Source organism: Narcine bancroftii, chromosome 10 (assembly GCF_036971445.1).
Source record: "Narcine bancroftii isolate sNarBan1 chromosome 10, sNarBan1.hap1, whole genome shotgun sequence".
NCBI classification, from domain to species: domain Eukaryota; kingdom Metazoa; phylum Chordata; class Chondrichthyes; order Torpediniformes; family Narcinidae; genus Narcine; species Narcine bancroftii.
Genome location: NC_091478.1, coordinates 34,177,740 through 34,194,501, shown reverse-complemented (window position 1 = coordinate 34,194,501; position 16,762 = coordinate 34,177,740). Strand labels below are relative to the sequence as shown.

Genomic DNA, 16,762 nt, shown 5'->3' with positions numbered 1-16,762 from the left:
GCTCAGAGCACAATTTACAGAGTATAGGATTACAATGAAAGGAAAATCACTTAGCACCATCTGGACAGTGTGAGAGCACTGTTATAGGGCTCATTCCAGACTCTAGTGGCTGCAGGGAGGAAGGTGTCTTTTTGCCTTTTGGAATATGATTTCACACTCTTAAGGAGAAGGGAGAAAAGAGCGTGTATGGGGTGCGATGGTCTTTCATTATTTTGTTTACATTTCTGATGCAGAGGGAAGTCCACGCAGGGAAGGCATCAATATGTTCTGAGCTGTATTCACTGCCATCTGTAGTTTCTACCAATCTTGAGCAGAGCAGTTCCTGTACCACACTGTGATGTATTCAGTGTCTGTATCTGATGGTGCACCTGTAGAAATTGATGAGGGAAGGAGTTGTGGGGCGGGGGGGGGGGGGGGGGTGGGGAACATGTCAAACTTCCTTAATCTCCTAAGGAAGTAGAGATATTGATGTGCCGACTTGATCTTTACAACTGTTTGTTTGTCCCAGGTCAGGTCATTGGAGACATTTATTCCTAACAGGTTAAAGCTATGCACTCTTTTGACTTCAGCGACATTAATGTGGATAGGGGGTGGACTCTTCCTTGTCTCCTATCACCTCCTTCAACAATCATCGCCTTCATCTTATTGATGTTGAGAGAGAGGTTGTTATCTTGGGACCATGCTACTAGACTTTCAATATTTTTCCCTGTATTTGATATCCTGATCACTACTGTGGTGTCACCAAATTTGAAGATGGGGTTGGAACAATATTCAGTTATACGATGGTGGGTGCAGAGGGAGTATAGTAGGGGAGTAAGTACACATCCTTGAGGAGTGCCAGTATTGCTCAGGTCCATCAGTATTGTGATAGACCTTCCCAACAGGCTTCAATAATACCCCATTTGAGTCCTCAAAAAGTCCTCAAGAGCATAATATTGTGAAGCTTTATCTCTGGGTGGCTGACACCTGAAGCAGCTTTACCTCTAACCTTGGTCTCTCATGTCTGATGATTCACCATGTCGAAACTACCTTCTGTCACAAGCAGAATGCCAACAGCCGATCAGCTGTCTGTGAGCGTCAGATTGAGTGACCAGCTGCCTTCTGTGACGTCTTCCCACTCAGCAACCAGGTAGAGCCAGGCTTGAATCCCTGGGCACCTGAAAGGACAGTGATAGTGAGCCAAGCAGCAGGTAAAAGGGACAATCTTGCACCATCTGTATTTTGTGCATCAGAATAGATTGTGTGGGTAGTGAGCGTTGAAATGATGGGGGTTCAGCCAATGATCGTCATCTCTCCTTTAACTCACAGAGAACATGGTCATTGTTTGCTAATGAATGGTGTGTGGGGAGACATTCAAATGCTCCCAGTTTGAAGATGAAGTGATTGTAAGTATGTGAGGATGTGATAGGACTCAGGGATGTTGGATGGGAGAAATGTATTGTTTGATGAAAGGACAGATTCAAACAAGCTGTATTAGTGCAGTTGCAGAAAGATGGGATTTGTTGAGTCAGTCGCAGGCCATAAAGCTCCAATTGCATTCCTGGGCCTTTCCCTGCCGGCAGAGACTAATGAAGCATTTCCACTGCTATCCCATCGTCAACCTTGATGATGTCCTAGATTCCTGCTCCTCTCCTTATCACTATCTGCAGAATACAGTGAAACTCTGACAATCTGGGACATTCAGAACTTTAGCAACGCCATTCTGGCAGGACTATTGAATGTTATTTTCCTGGTCCTGTCTCACCTTTAATTAGCTAGTTTTAGATTTAACACGGTAATACAGAATACATTAAAATTAGGGTGGCACCGTTAGCACATTGCCATTACAGCACCAATGACCAGGGTTCAAACCCGGTGCTGTCTGTATGTTTTCCCCGCGATCTGCATGGACTTCCTCGGGATGCTCTGGATTCCATTGATCCTCCAAAAATGTACAGGTTGGTTAATTGGGTGGTTTACATTACATGGGCTGGAAGGCCCTTCAACTCTGCTGCATCATTTAAAAATTAAATCTAAATTTTCTAATGAATCTGGTGAGTTTGTAGGGTGCATGGGAACCAGAGCCCTGGTGAACTTGCAGGGAAATCAAGAATCAGACAATTCAACGGGAGCATGGGAAATCATCTTCTGCCGAGCCAGATGACAAACCATCAAATTTCTGAACAGTCAGATGGTAGATTATTAGTGTTTTACTGTTTTACAAGAACATGGTTTTTTAAAAAAATTTACACATACAACACGGTAACAGGCCATTTTGGCCCACGAATTCTGCCCAATTTGTACCCAATTAACCTAAACCCCTGGTACATTTCGAATGGTGGGAGGAAACCAGAGCCCCCACGGAAAACCCACGCAGACACGGGGAGAACGTACAAACTCCTTACAGACAGTGCGGGATTCGAACCCTGGTCCTGTAAAGGCGTTGCACAAACTGCTACCCCAACTGTGCCGCACCATATTTAATATCCAATTCTATTCCCAGTCTGACAGAACATGCAATAACATCCATCACTGGCTGGAAGCAAATAATCATCTATTATACAAATATTTACATTATACAAATGCATATGTATGCAGATTCCATATGCATTAGTGAGGGAAAATGCGTACCATATGCATGGTGTCTGGGCCTCCCAGCAACAACCTAAACTTTGTTACATCACCTCGATCACCAATTAACATGATTAGTATCAGTAGGACCTTGGCACTCCTGAACTTGCATCCAATGAAAATGTAGAGCATGGTTGATTTTGGCTGGAGAGATTTGCAATCAGTAAAGGAATCAAGATTCAAGGAAAGCACAACAGGAAAACAGGTGAGCAATGTCAGATCAGCATGACCCCCTTGCATGGCAGAGCAGGTCAAGGACCTGCTCTTGTTTCTGCTTCCAATGGCCTATGGTCTTATACTTCCTCTGCCTTTTCATGTCACCAAAATGTACATGGTTCTGCTTTAGGTTTCATTCACCCCGAGTTTGTCCAGTCCAACAGGCTGTCTGTGTCCTCCTGCTGGTAAGTTCCTGGTTCTTCATTACACTTTACTATTTTTATTGATCTGTATATTTTGATATTAGACCCTTCCCAAATTTTAATATGTATCAGAAAGAATAGTTATCCAAATTCAGACTCCTGGGAATGGTGCTGTGGAAGCTTGGAGCAGAGAAGGTATTTAAAATTCTGAAGTGTTTAGCGGGAATAAATGAAAAAGAAAAGCTTCCATTGTTTCAAATGTCAACATCCAGACTTAAAATAAAGCTTCAAATAACACTTTAAGAAAAGAAAATGGTTAGTGTTTGAAATATAGTTCCTGGTGGGGTGCTGGATACAGATTTAACTGCAGCTTTCAAAAGGGAGATTAATAAATATTTGAGAGAGAAAAAAATCTGTGTTGAGGAGATTTATAACATTCACAACCCTCTGAGAAAAAGGAATTCTAAGTTGCATAATTTTAAAGGAGGAGTAGAAACAAAGGGACTTGAAATTGTAATGGTTGAGCTTTGAAGATAACAGGGCAAGTTCAGAGGTCTGTTGGAAGAAGATGAATGATCCTAAAGCAAAACAAGAAAAAAGAGGTAGAGAAAATGGTGTCAAGAAAAGAACCTCTCCCTCCATATAGAATGGGATATTTTGGGGCTCGCATTTTGGTTTTGGACATTTTGGCAAAAAAAGATCTTTGTAGCCCTTTGGACATTTTGGTGCCCACAATTTGCCGCTGGATATTTTGGCCTGCTCCCTGCCCCACTCACCGTCTGCTGGTCGAGGAACAATCAAAAACAAGGGCCTTTGGTCAGTCTGCATCTGTGGGGAGAGGAAAAAAATATTTTGTTATTTATTGTTATACTTATTATGCAAATAATCACCTATTATACAAATGATTATTTATTGTACAAATTCATATGGTATGGAGATTCCATATGCATTAGTGAGGGAAACTGCATACCAATATGCACGATGTCTGGGCCTCCCAAACTTTGTTACATCACCTCAATCACCAAGTAACAAATCTGTAAATTAAACAAGCAAGTGATTATAATAACAGTTAAAAAAAACCTTTGCTTCTGGCCAGGATGATGCAAAATGGAGCTGGGTCCAAGTCTTCAGCATCGGCGACAGTGACACCATTCTCTGTCCTTATTGAAGAAGTCGCCACAGGTTCCGGGACAGGACCAGGGATCTCAGACTCCAGAGCAGGACTGTGGTCATTGGGTTCTGGGCAAGGCCAGGCAGGAGCAGGGACACCTGAATTGTTTTTAACATGTGTTTTTAATTTTTAATAATTTTAAATTCAATTAATTATATTTTCAATTAAATATAATTAAACATAATAAAAAATATCATTACAAATTACTAAAAGCCCTCATTTTTTATTGTTCCTCAACAGTTTTTAATAATTTAAATGTATCACGATTAGCTACGAAAAGACCTTGTTTGCTGAGGGAGCTGTTTCCTGAGGAAAGGGAGTTTCTGCAACATTTGGGGTTCAGGTAGTCTTGCAATGCTGGGAGTTCAGGCAGTGTGGCAGGACAGAGTTGGCCAGCAGTGAGTGGGTGGCAGACCAAAATGTCCAGCGCCAAACTGTGGCCACCAAAATTTCCAGTGCCAAAATGTCCTAGACCACCTCCCTCAATATCAGCAAAACAAAGGAGTTGGTCATCAACTTCACGTGGCAGGTTGTTCAAGCCACTATCATTAGTGCTGAGGTGGAGATAGTCAAGAACTTTAAAGTTCCAGTAGTAAAAATCACCAACAATTTGTTCGTCCAACAGCATTGATGCTACATGTAAGAAAGCACACCAATGTCTTTACATCCTCAGAAGGATAAAGAAATCAGCACGTCCTCAATTAGTTATCGATCTTTATAGGAGGTATCCTGTCCAGATACAACACAGCTTAGTATGGGAACTGTGCTGCCCAAGACCACAAGTAAATGTGAATACATCTCAGGCCATCATGAAAACCAATCTTCCCATCACTGAAAGCTTCTACATTTCCTGCTGCCTCAGGAAAGCAATAAAGGGCAATCCCTCCCTGGCCATACCTTTTTTCTTCTCTCCCATTGGGCACAAGATAGATGGCCTGAAAACACAGACTACCACATTTAAAGATACCTTCTCTCCTGCTGCTATCAGACTTTTGAATGGGCCTCATACCTAAAGATGATCCTGCAAACCTCATTTCAGCTCTTGCACCATTTTAACTGAACATTTCTCTGTAACACTATATTATGCTTTTTGTTTAATTTGCACTATCCGTGGTATTTATGTATGGGGTGATTTGTCTGGATGGCACCATTTTTCACTGTATCTTGGTACACATGACAATAATAAGCAATTCAAATTTAATTACAAGAGTGAAACTTATCAGAATGCTCTTTGAAAAGTCAGATTTTATTATTCCATAAAAGGTAGGTGTAGACCATATGGTCCTTTGAGCCTGCTCCTTCTTTCGAGTCATGGCTGAACCCTAGTTTAGCAGTTAACTTTTTTTAGTGCTGTACTATTCCATAATTCATTAGATAAGTATAATAATAATAATTTTACAAAGATATTCCCTCCTCCATTGCTACCTCAAGCCATGAACTCAGATGCCAAAGCAGAGAATTTATGGACTTACAAGTCCTGAAACATAGTGATTTTTGGCTGGATTTTCAATTTTGTAGGGTGCAAGAAAACGTATTGATTAAACTGTGAAAGATTGAAAGTTTGCGTGGAATGAACCCTTACTGAAAGTAAAATGCACATTCAGTGCAAAACAAAAAGAAAGCTCAAGTTGAAATGTTATCATTCACATGGGAGCATATCCAAGAACAGGACTTTCCTTATTTCCTGGGGCTGAACAAATTGGACATAGTTGCACATTTCAGACATTTTCCAGTCCTGGCATGTTTATGGATGAATGTGAAATAGGAGGAATTTGGGCAATTAAAAACCTGAAACCTTGTTCGCATCAACACTAAGATGGGAAAGGTCAAAATTAATTTGACATGTGATGCAAACTTATCAATAACTTCCCACCGTCACCCGGTTCAGCTTCTGACACTGCCTGTTGTAAAAAAAATCATCTTGTGTCAAGCTCCAAGATAATGCGCTCTCTTGAAACCATCTTGTCAGATGAGCAGAGAATATTGACTCACCTATGTTCCATGGGGTATTGCAGGCTCAGTATTTTTTTCTTCTTCCTTTGGCTTGGCTGAGTGGACAAAGATTTATGGAGGGGTAAATGTCCACGTCAGCTGCAGGCTCGTTTGTGGCTGACTAGTCCGATGCGGGACAGGCAGACACGGTTGCAGCGGTTGCAGGGGAAAATTGGTGGGTTGGGGTTAGGTGTTGGGTTTTCCTCCTTTGTCTTTTGTCAGTGAGGTGGGCTCTGCGGTCTTCTTCAAAGGAGGTTGCTGCCCGCCGAACTGTGAGGCGCCAAGATGCACGGTTTGAGGCGACATCAGCCCACTGGCGGTGGTCAATGTGGGAGGCACCAAGAGATTTCTTTAGGCAGTCCTTGTACCTTTTCTTTGGTGCACCTCTGTCACGGTGGCCAGTGGAGAGCTCGCCATATAACACGATCTTGGGAAGGCGATGGTCCTCCATTCTGGAGATGTGACCTACCCAGCGCAGTTGGATCTTCAGCAGCGTGGACTCGATGCTGTCAGTCTCTGCCATCTCGAGTACTTCAATGTTAAGGATGAAGTTGCTCCAATGAATGTTGAGGATGGAGCGGAGACAACGCTGGTGGAAGCGTTCTAGGAGCCGTAGGTGATGCCGGTAGAGGACCCATGATTCGGAGCTGAACAGGAGTGTGGGTATGACAACGGCTCTGTACACTCTAATCTTTGTGAGGTTTTTCAGTTGGTTGTTTTTCCAGACTCTTTTGTGTAGTCTTCCAAAGGCACTATTTGCCTTGGCGAGTCTGTTGTCTATCTCGTTGTCAATCCTTGCATCCGATGAAATGGTGCAGCTGAGATAGGTAAACTGGTTGACCATTTTGAGTTTTGTGTGCCCGATGGAGATGTGGGGGGGCTGGTAGTCATGGTGGGGAGCTGGCTGATGGAGGACCTCAGTTTTCTTCAGGCTGACTTCCAGGCCAAACATTTTGGCAGTTTCCGCAAAACAGGACGTCAAGCGCTGAAGAGCTGGCTCTGTATATTAAGATTGCAATGACTTACCAGATCTCAATATCTAACAATGAAGCAGGTTTAAAAAATTTACATTTTTTTAATTGGAATGTAACTGTTATTGGTATAGCAAGCATTTATTGCTCTTCAGAGGGTGATGAGTCATTGTCTTGAATTGATCCAGCCCATCTGGTTGAATCAAAATTTCCATGAATTTAACCTGGTGTCAATGAAGGAATGGTGTTCTATGTCCAAGTGAACAATGACATTGCCTTGAAAGAGACCCTGCCATTAATGGTGTCCCCATATCCTCAGTCCCCATCCTCCTGGGCATTCAAAGGCATGAGTTTGGGAGGATCTGTTGATGGATTTTTGATCAGTTGCTGAAATGCATCTTGTAAATGCATCCATAAAATGAAAACTGTATGGTCATTGGCCTTCATTAGTCAGGGGAATCATTTACAAAACCAAGAAGCAATGTCCCAGCTCTATAAAGCTATTTTTAAATGACACAAAGTTCAGATTTATTGTCAGAGTACATACATGATATTACATACCACCCTGAGATTTTTTTTTTCACCCTGGGCTAGGAAGAATTTCTACTTCTTGGTAATGCTAAAAAAAACTGTTCTAAAGAAAAATTTACATTTAAAAAAGAGAGAAATGTAAACAATTATAAACAAACTGATTGTGCAATACAGAAAAAATATTGAGTAATAAATAACATGGAAAAAGTCCTTAAATTAATGTCTGTTTAAGTTCGTTCTTGAGGATTCTGACGGTGGAGGGGTAGCACCTATTCCTAAACCTGATAGTGTGAGTCATCTAGCACTTATACCGCTTTCCTGACGGCATCAGCAAGAACTGAGTGCGTCCTGGGTGATGTAGATCTTTGATAATTGTTGCTGCTCTCTGACAGTAGTGTTAAATGTAGATTTTCTTGATGGTGGGGAGGGTTTTGCCTGTGATGTACTGGGCTATGTCCACTACTTTTTGCAGGGCTTTCCACTCAGAGGTATTTGTGCACCCATACTAGGCAGCTGGTCATCAATGCTTTCCACTACATATCTGTGGAAGTTTGTGAACGTTTTCGCTGTCATACCAGACCTCCGCAAATTCCAAAGGAAGTATTGTGTTTAATTCTGCTCACCACGTTATGGAAAGGACATAAGAGGGTGCAAAGAAGATTTGCCAGGATGTTGCCTGGACTGGAGAACATGTCTTATGAAGCAAGACTGAGTAAATTAGTGATTTTTTTTTCTCTTTAGAAAAACGGATGTTGAGAGGTCACAACAGAAGTATATATGATTATGAGAAACATAGATAGGGTGGACAGCTGGCATATTTTATTCCCAGGGCAACAATAGCAAATTCCAAAGGGCATCTATTTAAAGGGGGTGATGAAAGTTTAGGGGAGACGTCAGAGGTTAAAAAAAATTACACAGTGATTGCTGAGTGTGTTTGAGGAGGCTGGTTTAATAGAGACATTTAAAAGACATAGATGTAAGAAAAATGAAGGGTATGGACTGTAAGGTTAGGAAGGACTTGGAATTAATGAAATAGGTTCATTTAGATTGGCATTACATCATGGATGGAAGGCTCCGTACTGTGTTGTACAATTCTATGCTTTGAAATTGTATGCTTGTAGTTGGCCTGAGTGATGTTCCAAGTCGTTCAGGTACTCTATTCCAAACTCTGCAATGGGAAGAAATTAGCAGTCAGGGAGAGGAAAAACTTTAAGGATTTTCTTAATGCCTCCTTGAGAATATGCAACATTCCCTCCGATTCTTGGGACTCCCTGGCCCATGACCCTCAAAAAAGCATCCAGGGTGGTTTTACAAAGGTTGAATCTGTGCATCTGCAGCACAGTTTGTCATGGCAGAAGGAGCATAGCACCTCGCAGAGTACCACCCACTCACTCTGTCAGGCACTTCCTGCCTCATCCATAGAAGAGTGCATTTCCCACACCTCAGAACCAACAGAACTGGACCCATCCTTAATCCTTAAGAACTGCCTAAAATAAAAACTGCAATGTAATTATTTCAGTTTGCACAATAAAATGTTCCTTGAGTTTAATAATACGACAGCTAACACTGAGTTTCTTCTTCAACTATGTATCCAGGAAATAAGAAGGTTCGTGCCCATGGAGATTACATTTTAGGTCGTTCAATACAGAAGCCTGGAATAATGTTCTTGAGGCATGTTTTCAAATCCCTCTCACAGGAGCTGGGGAATTCAAATTGTTAATTTGAGGTCATGAATGTAAATCCAGTCAGGTTCGTTGGTGCATTTTAATGCTGTCATAGAAATTAATTAAGTAAAACTGCATTTACATGTGAAAAGTGAGAATCAGTAATAAGGATTATGAAAACTCAGCCTCAATGCTGTCCTCAAGCAAAGGAAATGTGCTGTGTCTATGCAGTCTGGCTGACAAATGATTTTCAACTATGGAGCTGAAAAATAACAAACTGGTTAAGAAATCAGTCTTACACCCTCTTTTATGGTTATAGAAGCCCCCAAAAAAACACAAGAAATTAATGAAATACATTAAAACTGAATAACCCCAAATTCTATTACTATTGACCATGTAAATTGAGACATGAAAATCAAAATACTGCAGATATTGAAAATCTGAGGCAAAAACAAAACAGCTGGAAAAACTCAGCAGCATCTGCAAGAGGAGTTAGAAAAATCAATAGGAAAATATGAATGTCTGCAGATGCTGTTATTGAAATAAAAACACAATGCTGGAGAAACTCAGCAGGTCAAACAGCAGTTTTTACATTAGCCCTTCATCAAGATATGGACAAAATTTAGGCAGGCACTTCAATAAAGTAGTGAGGAGGGATGGGCAGGGGGAGGAGCAAAGACCCACAGGCAGGAGGTAATAGGTGGATAGGGAGGGAGGGCACACCAGCAAACAAGGGGAGAGGGGATGACTCTGTAAATGAAGAGGGAACGTGGTGGAGAGCTGGAGGAATGGAGACAGAGGGATGGGGAAGGAAAGGAGAACAGATCTAGCAGAAACCGGTGAAGTCCTGTCAATGTGATCCAGTAAGAGAGGGCCGAATATTAGGTGCTCATCCAATTTACAGGTGGCCTTGGTTTGGAAACTTTGGCCTTGGTTTGAGAAATCAATAACTATTTCAGTTTGGAGGCTTTGATCAGAACTGGGAGAGAGAGAAAACAAGTTAGTTGCATTGAGGATGAAGAAGTGATAGATAAAGAGAATATCTCTGAAAGGGTGATTGTCATGGGGATAAGATGTTGATGAACTTTTGTGATAGATGGGTTAATGAGGGAAGTTCAAGAGAGAGAGAGAAAAACAAAACAATCAAAAGAAACACAAAAGTTCTGAAATGCCAAACAGCGGAGAGTATGACTTGGATCAAGACAAACAAGTGGAAGATGTTAGGCGTGGGACACAACTGTTTATTTCTTCTGAGTGAAATTAAGGAATAAGCTCCTGTGAAGTGTATAAATGGTAAAATTACATTTCACAGATCCACAACACTAATAACATGTCAGCTAACTAAACAACTACAACTTAGAACATTGGCAAGCTCCAGCCTAATATTTGTAAACAAATCATTTGATGTGTTTTCCGATTTCATGCATGAATGCTATAGCTTTTTAAAATTTTCCAGTACTTAACAAAGTTAAAGCAAAAACAATAGGAGCAAGAATGTATAATTTGATACATCAAATCTGTTCTACTGTGTCATAAAATCATGGTTGAATTTTTATGCCAATTTCATATTTTTACTCCATTCAGATATCAGTTAATTTCCTGAGCACTCAAAAATATAACTGTTAGCCTTGTGCCCAATAAAGGATTATCCTATTTTCTGAGTGAGAGGATTCCTAATATTAAGAGATTTTTTTTCTGTATCTCAGTACTAAATGGCCCAATATTTTATCCTGAGGCAATAAATATTAGTTCTGGACTCTCCATGTCATCAAAGGAGCCCCAACCAGGGGTGTAGCCAGGTTTTGACATTAGAGGGAGTGAGAGCACATTTAAAAAAAGGGACAGTGACCACGGCTGTGCCCGTGTGCACGCGTACACAGGTTTTGCAACCAGCGCACAAAGCCCCCATAACCTCCTCCCTCCCCCTTCTACCTTTCCTCTCCCCTTCCCTCCCTCCCCTTTCTTCCCTCTCTCCCCTCCCCTTCCCTCCTATCATGTTTTTTCCCTTCCTCCTCTCCCCCCTCTCTTTCCCACCCCTGACATGTGATCCACACCAGCTAATAGACCAATCAGCAGGAGCACACAAAAGGAGATGGCAGGGCAGATCAGTGGTGCCTATTTTTGAACTGTGACACCACAGCATCTGCAGCAGATGCTGTTGTCTCACAGCACAGTTCAAAAATATGCATTGTGGGAGGGCCATGGGGTCAGGGGTGCTGCCGGGCTGAAAAGGCAGGGCAGCAGTTGCTCCCACATTATTAACCCTACAAAATCCTCCAAGAATTTTATGCAATTCAATAAAATTATCTTCTGTTCATCAAATATTTTGGAGAACATACAGGATATCAAAACTGTTCAACTTTTTCACTAATCTACTTGAGGTCTGTACCCAGATACTTTTCTAGGCGTTACTCTAAGACAGGGGAGTCAAACTCAAATTCACAGAGGGCCAAAATTAAAAACTTGGACTAAGTCGTGGGCCGAACTAAATATTTATTGAAAATTTTCAACAACATCTGCATGTTTTCTCTTCTTTCAACATATGTAATGTTAAACTTTTTCTTATTAAAATAATAGTTTTGGTTAAACTCTTTCCAGAAGAAGCATTAACAAATGAGAAATAAAATATTCAATAAATATTTCTCTAGAGCCTTTAAGCTCCTTTTAAATGTATTTTTTTCACAAGCCAACAAGTCAAAAAAATAACAACTTGCTTCAATGAAAATCCAATCTTTCAACTATGAACAGTCCAAAGTTGACCAAAGAAAATATGAATCCAAGCTTAGCTTGCTACACTGTGATTTACTCTGATGCACCTGGGTCTAAACCAGACACTTGGCATCTCTTCTTAGATGCAAGTTCATCAAACTCTGGGATCAGAGTTTGCCTCCCACCTGTCTTGAAAGGTCCTGTTTTCTGTCTTTGGTTTGGCCATTTTTCGTAAGGGGTTTATTACATGTGAGTTGGGCGACAGGTCGCAGATGCCAATGAAAGTAAAGAGAGGAGGTGGGGGCGATTAGCGGGCTGACGGGCCGGCGCCAACGCATTTGCAAAGCATTCTGGGATTTATAGTATTAGCTGTGCATGCGCTATACTGGCGCGGCGGCCAGCGGGCCAGCTCTAATACATATTTGATAAGATCTTGCGGGCCAAATATAATTATATCACGGGCCAAACTTGGCCCGCGGGCATGAGTTTGACATGTGTGCTCTAAGACATGCATGTTCTTGGTTAGTTATGGAGTCAACATTCAACAGAGTATAACAGATGACCTCAGAAAATCCTAGTGGCAATGAGGCAAGATGTGTGTCCCTTTTCAACACCTAATCAACCATCCAACTGGAAATCATTTGGCTCACTTGGTAATTTTGCATTGGTCCTTGTCCACTCACTGGGACACTGACTCTCACACTCAATTTCCACTCACAGGGATTCCAATGCCTGTGTGTAGATAAAGGCCCCCTCCCTGCACCAAGTCACATCATAATTGAACCAGGTATCAGTGTGAAATTTGCACATGGGACCTTTTGAGCAATGGACAAAGACAAACATAAAACCGTATCAATGGGAGACCAACAAAGCGCTGCATGCCAATTATTTAAAGACATGCACAAGATATAATTAACAAATCAGAAACACTAGATGATGAATAATTGCTATTGAATGCAAATTTGCAAAAATATCCAATGTTGGTTTATGCATCCCATAAATTAATTCAGCTTTATTGCCTGCAATTGACTATTCTTGACAATTGAGAGTCTTTAACCATTTGGTTCTGCTGAAACTTTTAATGAATAGCTATCGAGTTAAAACAGTGGATCTGGTTTTGGAAAAACACAGAAATGCTGGAAGAACTCAACAAATCTTGCAGTGTCCATAAAAAGATATTGTTACGGAGTCCAGAGAACCCAAAAACCAGCAGAAATAGATATGCACCACAACACAGGGTTAAACAAAAGTAATTTTTAATTATATTTGAACAAGAAAACAGAATTAAACTTTAACTTATTACTTAACCTACTTAATCCCCCCCTCTAATACTAAGCGTAGGTGTGTGTAATGTATATTTAAGATTAGAAAAGTTATTTGGATCACAGTCCAATCTCACTGGTTGCAGGTAATTCTTGTACTGTGCACAGAAGTTAACATTAACAAAGTTCACCAGGCTTTGGTGCTTAACAGGAAAATGGTTATCACTTCGGAGGGTGCTTGCTGGTTTTGAGGGAGAGATTCCTTTTCCAGGACATCTGCAACTGATTCCTTCTCAATTAGTCTTGTTGACGAAACTTGCCCCCTTCAGGGTTCTCCAGATGATCCCCTTTCTTTCAGAACTCCAGTCTTCTCCTTTGACCAGACAGCCTTCCAAAGTTTGCCAGCTTGTCCCTCTGGAAGATTTCTGTGACTCCTCTCTCTCACTCCCTCCCTCTCTCTCTGAGAGCAAAGCTGTTCTGTCTCTGCCTGCAAAAATCACATGCTCTCCCAGGCAAGCTGTATGCTGATACTTTGTTGCTCCTCTGCAAAAGTCCTGCAAAAATTCTGTATTTTAAAATGTGTGTGTGCAAGCTACTCTAGCAATTCCTCCCAAGCCAAATACTCTGTTACAATATATAATCAATGTGTCAGTCCTGAGCCCTTCTTCGAGGTATGAGTAAAAAGCAGGCAGGTGCCTGAATAAAAACGCTGAGAAGGAAAGAAAGAGCAAGGGGAAGAACAAAGAGCAGACCAACAGACAAAGGTGATGACACTGGACAACAACTTTTTTCAAAATGTTTGATTACTGAAAAAAATATTGGGGATTAAGATAGACACTTTCAAGATGAACAGAAAGACAATTTCAGACTTGCTGTATCATGTTGGAAGTTGGAGAAACATTAACTTTTTATTGAATTTAGCATGCGTAATCGCAGAATGATGCTGGCAGAAGCTCACTGGTTGACTGCACGTTGTTCAACAAATGTGAAGAACCCAGGGTTTTTCTTGTTCACCAATTTTACAACCAAAGTAGAGCTCGTAGGCTTTCTTAATAAGTGGAGTCATGCTGGATCTTTGAGCCTTAAGCGTATACTTCCCATAAATGTAACAGAATGATTCGCAGCTGTTGCCACATTGAGGAGACATTTCTGCTATACTGAATCTTCCTGAAGACAATAAATGCTATTGTTAAGTACAGTCATTATGCTATTGCCTAAAGAATATTTGTATCAACATGTGTTCCATCTATATCAATACAATGCACAGAATCTGTACATTCGTTTAGGCTGTAGCCTGTCTGCGTCTATCCTGACTAAGCATGTCCGAGCCTAAGACAACATCTGCATAGCACCTGCACTGTGTACATGGCCAGGCTGTCTAACACAGCATGCTTTGTGGGCAATATACTAGATGACTTAAAATTATTGAAATTCACAAAAATCAGTTATTTCAAAAATATGGTACGTGACAGGAAAATTTTAAGGTGATTTTCGTGATCAGCAGCCCAGAATCTATAAAATACACCAAATAATATTCAAGAAACAAAATGTTCATTGTCCAATGTAATTGGACATAGATAGAGAGGACAGGAGAGGAGAGATGAGAATTGATTGGGTGAGGATTGACTCTGTAAATGTAGAGCTGGAGGAGAGAGAGAGAGAGAGAGAGAGAGAGAGAGAGAGAGAGAGAGAGAGAGAATGAGAATGACAGACAGAGCAATGGAATCCTTATAGGGAACAGGGTGTGAAGAGGTGTAGTTGAGATGTTGCTGTGGGAGTTGGTGAGTTTGTAGAAAATGTCTGTCGAGAGACTATCACCTGAGTTGGAGACAGAGAGACTGAGAAAGTGAAGTGTTGCCAGAAACGGACCAAGTGAATTTGAGGTCAAGATTCAAGATACAAGATTATTGACATGTAATAAAAACAGTGCAATGATACAAGGAATTTGCTTTCGTCTGCTGTAAGGCAGACAGATTCATTGTGGGCAGAAATTGCCATACTGACTCTTACAGTCAGAGAAAAAGAAGCAAATGAGAGTCTCCTCAGTCACCAGGTGTCCGTGGATTCACCTTCAGTGCTTCCAGAGCTCCTTCAGTCACATAGAGTCCAGTACAAACCATCAGCAGCTTGAGCTCCAGATCTGAACCTCCAACACTATCAGGAAACCTTGAGCACTCTCGGCCTTCTCTCGCTTGCTGGTTCCCCCTACAGCCAGTCTCCAGCAGTCTGCTGCCTGGTGTAAATCCATTGAATGCAGTTGCCAGCAGCCCACAGGCTGTGCAGGTTCCTCACCTCAAGCTGCCTCTTGCATGTTCTTCGATCCTCTGCTTCCCTGGAGTCTGCAACTGCTCATGGTTCCTACAATCATAGAGCTGCCATCTTGGGTATCTTCTACGACCCCATTGTCGTAGAAATTTTAAATAAAACCATCATCAGTTCTATTAACTGGCTGTTTAAAGCCTGTGTAGAGCTGACGGCAGTTGGACTGGGGGTTTGGACCCTGCAGGAGGAGTGTCTCTGTTCAGTGCTCTTCATGGGTCGCCATTTCCATTATCCGGGGTGGATAAAGTCGACAAGCTAAACATTGGTGCATCAGGCAACGTCAAAGTAATTATCAGCAAAGCAGAGGAAATGTTGAGGAGCCTTGCCTTTGTAGACTTCTAGCATGGATGGCTCTTCATAGCCAACAAAATGGTAGGCTTAACTGGGGCCCATGCAGTACCCATGATGACTCTTGATTTTGAGATAGTGGGATGAGTCAGAGGAGAAGTTATTGAGGCTGAGGACAAGTTCTGCCAGCCAGAGAAGAGTGGTGGTGGAAGAGGATTGGTTGCATCTGTCGTCAAGAAAAAAAAACAAACAAAAAAAAACACAGGGCTTTGAGGCCTTTGGGGCATAGGGGATAGAGGTGCAGATTAATTGGATATCCATGATGAAGATGAGGCAGCGGAGTTCAGAGAACTGGAAGTACTTTTTATTTATGTTGTGTCCAGCTTGACAGAGCAGATTTAACTATGATTTATTAAGCTGAAGCAATATTCACATAAGAACAATATTTGTGTTGTTGTTGATATAAATGGGCTTGGATTGCTGAAAAAGGACATGTATCTCAAACGATACCATCAGCATTTGCTTCATGAGCTCTTTCAGTCATTTCAGCAATCAGATTGATAAAATAATGAGTTTTAATTGCAATTTATCAGGTAAATCTCATTCAACTGTGAGTGTTGCTTCACTTTAATTATACATAAACAACCCTGTGTTTTCAAAGTGCTTCAGAAATGCCTTTCATGAGTAAAATGCTGGATATCAGCTGGTATTCCTATCTGCAATCACCCCACTTCTACTAGGTGATTTATTCAGGCTATTTTATAATTCATTTACTGACAAAAGTCTATTCAATTAAGATTATTTTTAAATTCATTGTTATCCTCTAAATGTAATATATCAAACTTTTCACTAAACTCATTAACTGAATGTCATACCTAAATAA

General features: G+C 41.2%; 1 protein-coding gene across 6 annotated transcripts in view; it reads right to left on the bottom strand.

Moving 5' to 3' along the window:
- LOC138744435 (kinesin-like protein KIF20B) overlaps window positions 1-16,762 on the bottom strand; it is a 262,166-nt gene that overhangs the window by 114,323 nt on the left and 131,081 nt on the right. For 3 of the 6 annotated variants that reach the window (XR_011345532.1, XR_011345530.1, XR_011345534.1), the window contains 2 exons: window positions 3,746-3,797; window positions 982-1,157 (listed from right to left, as the gene is read on the bottom strand). The gene's annotated coding sequence lies outside the window, so the exon portion shown is untranslated. Of the gene's footprint in view, window positions 1-17; window positions 369-981; window positions 1,158-3,745; window positions 3,798-8,674; window positions 8,803-16,762 lie in introns of those variants that run through there. The other 3 variants (XR_011345531.1, XR_011345533.1, XR_011345535.1) reach the window with 3 other exon arrangements.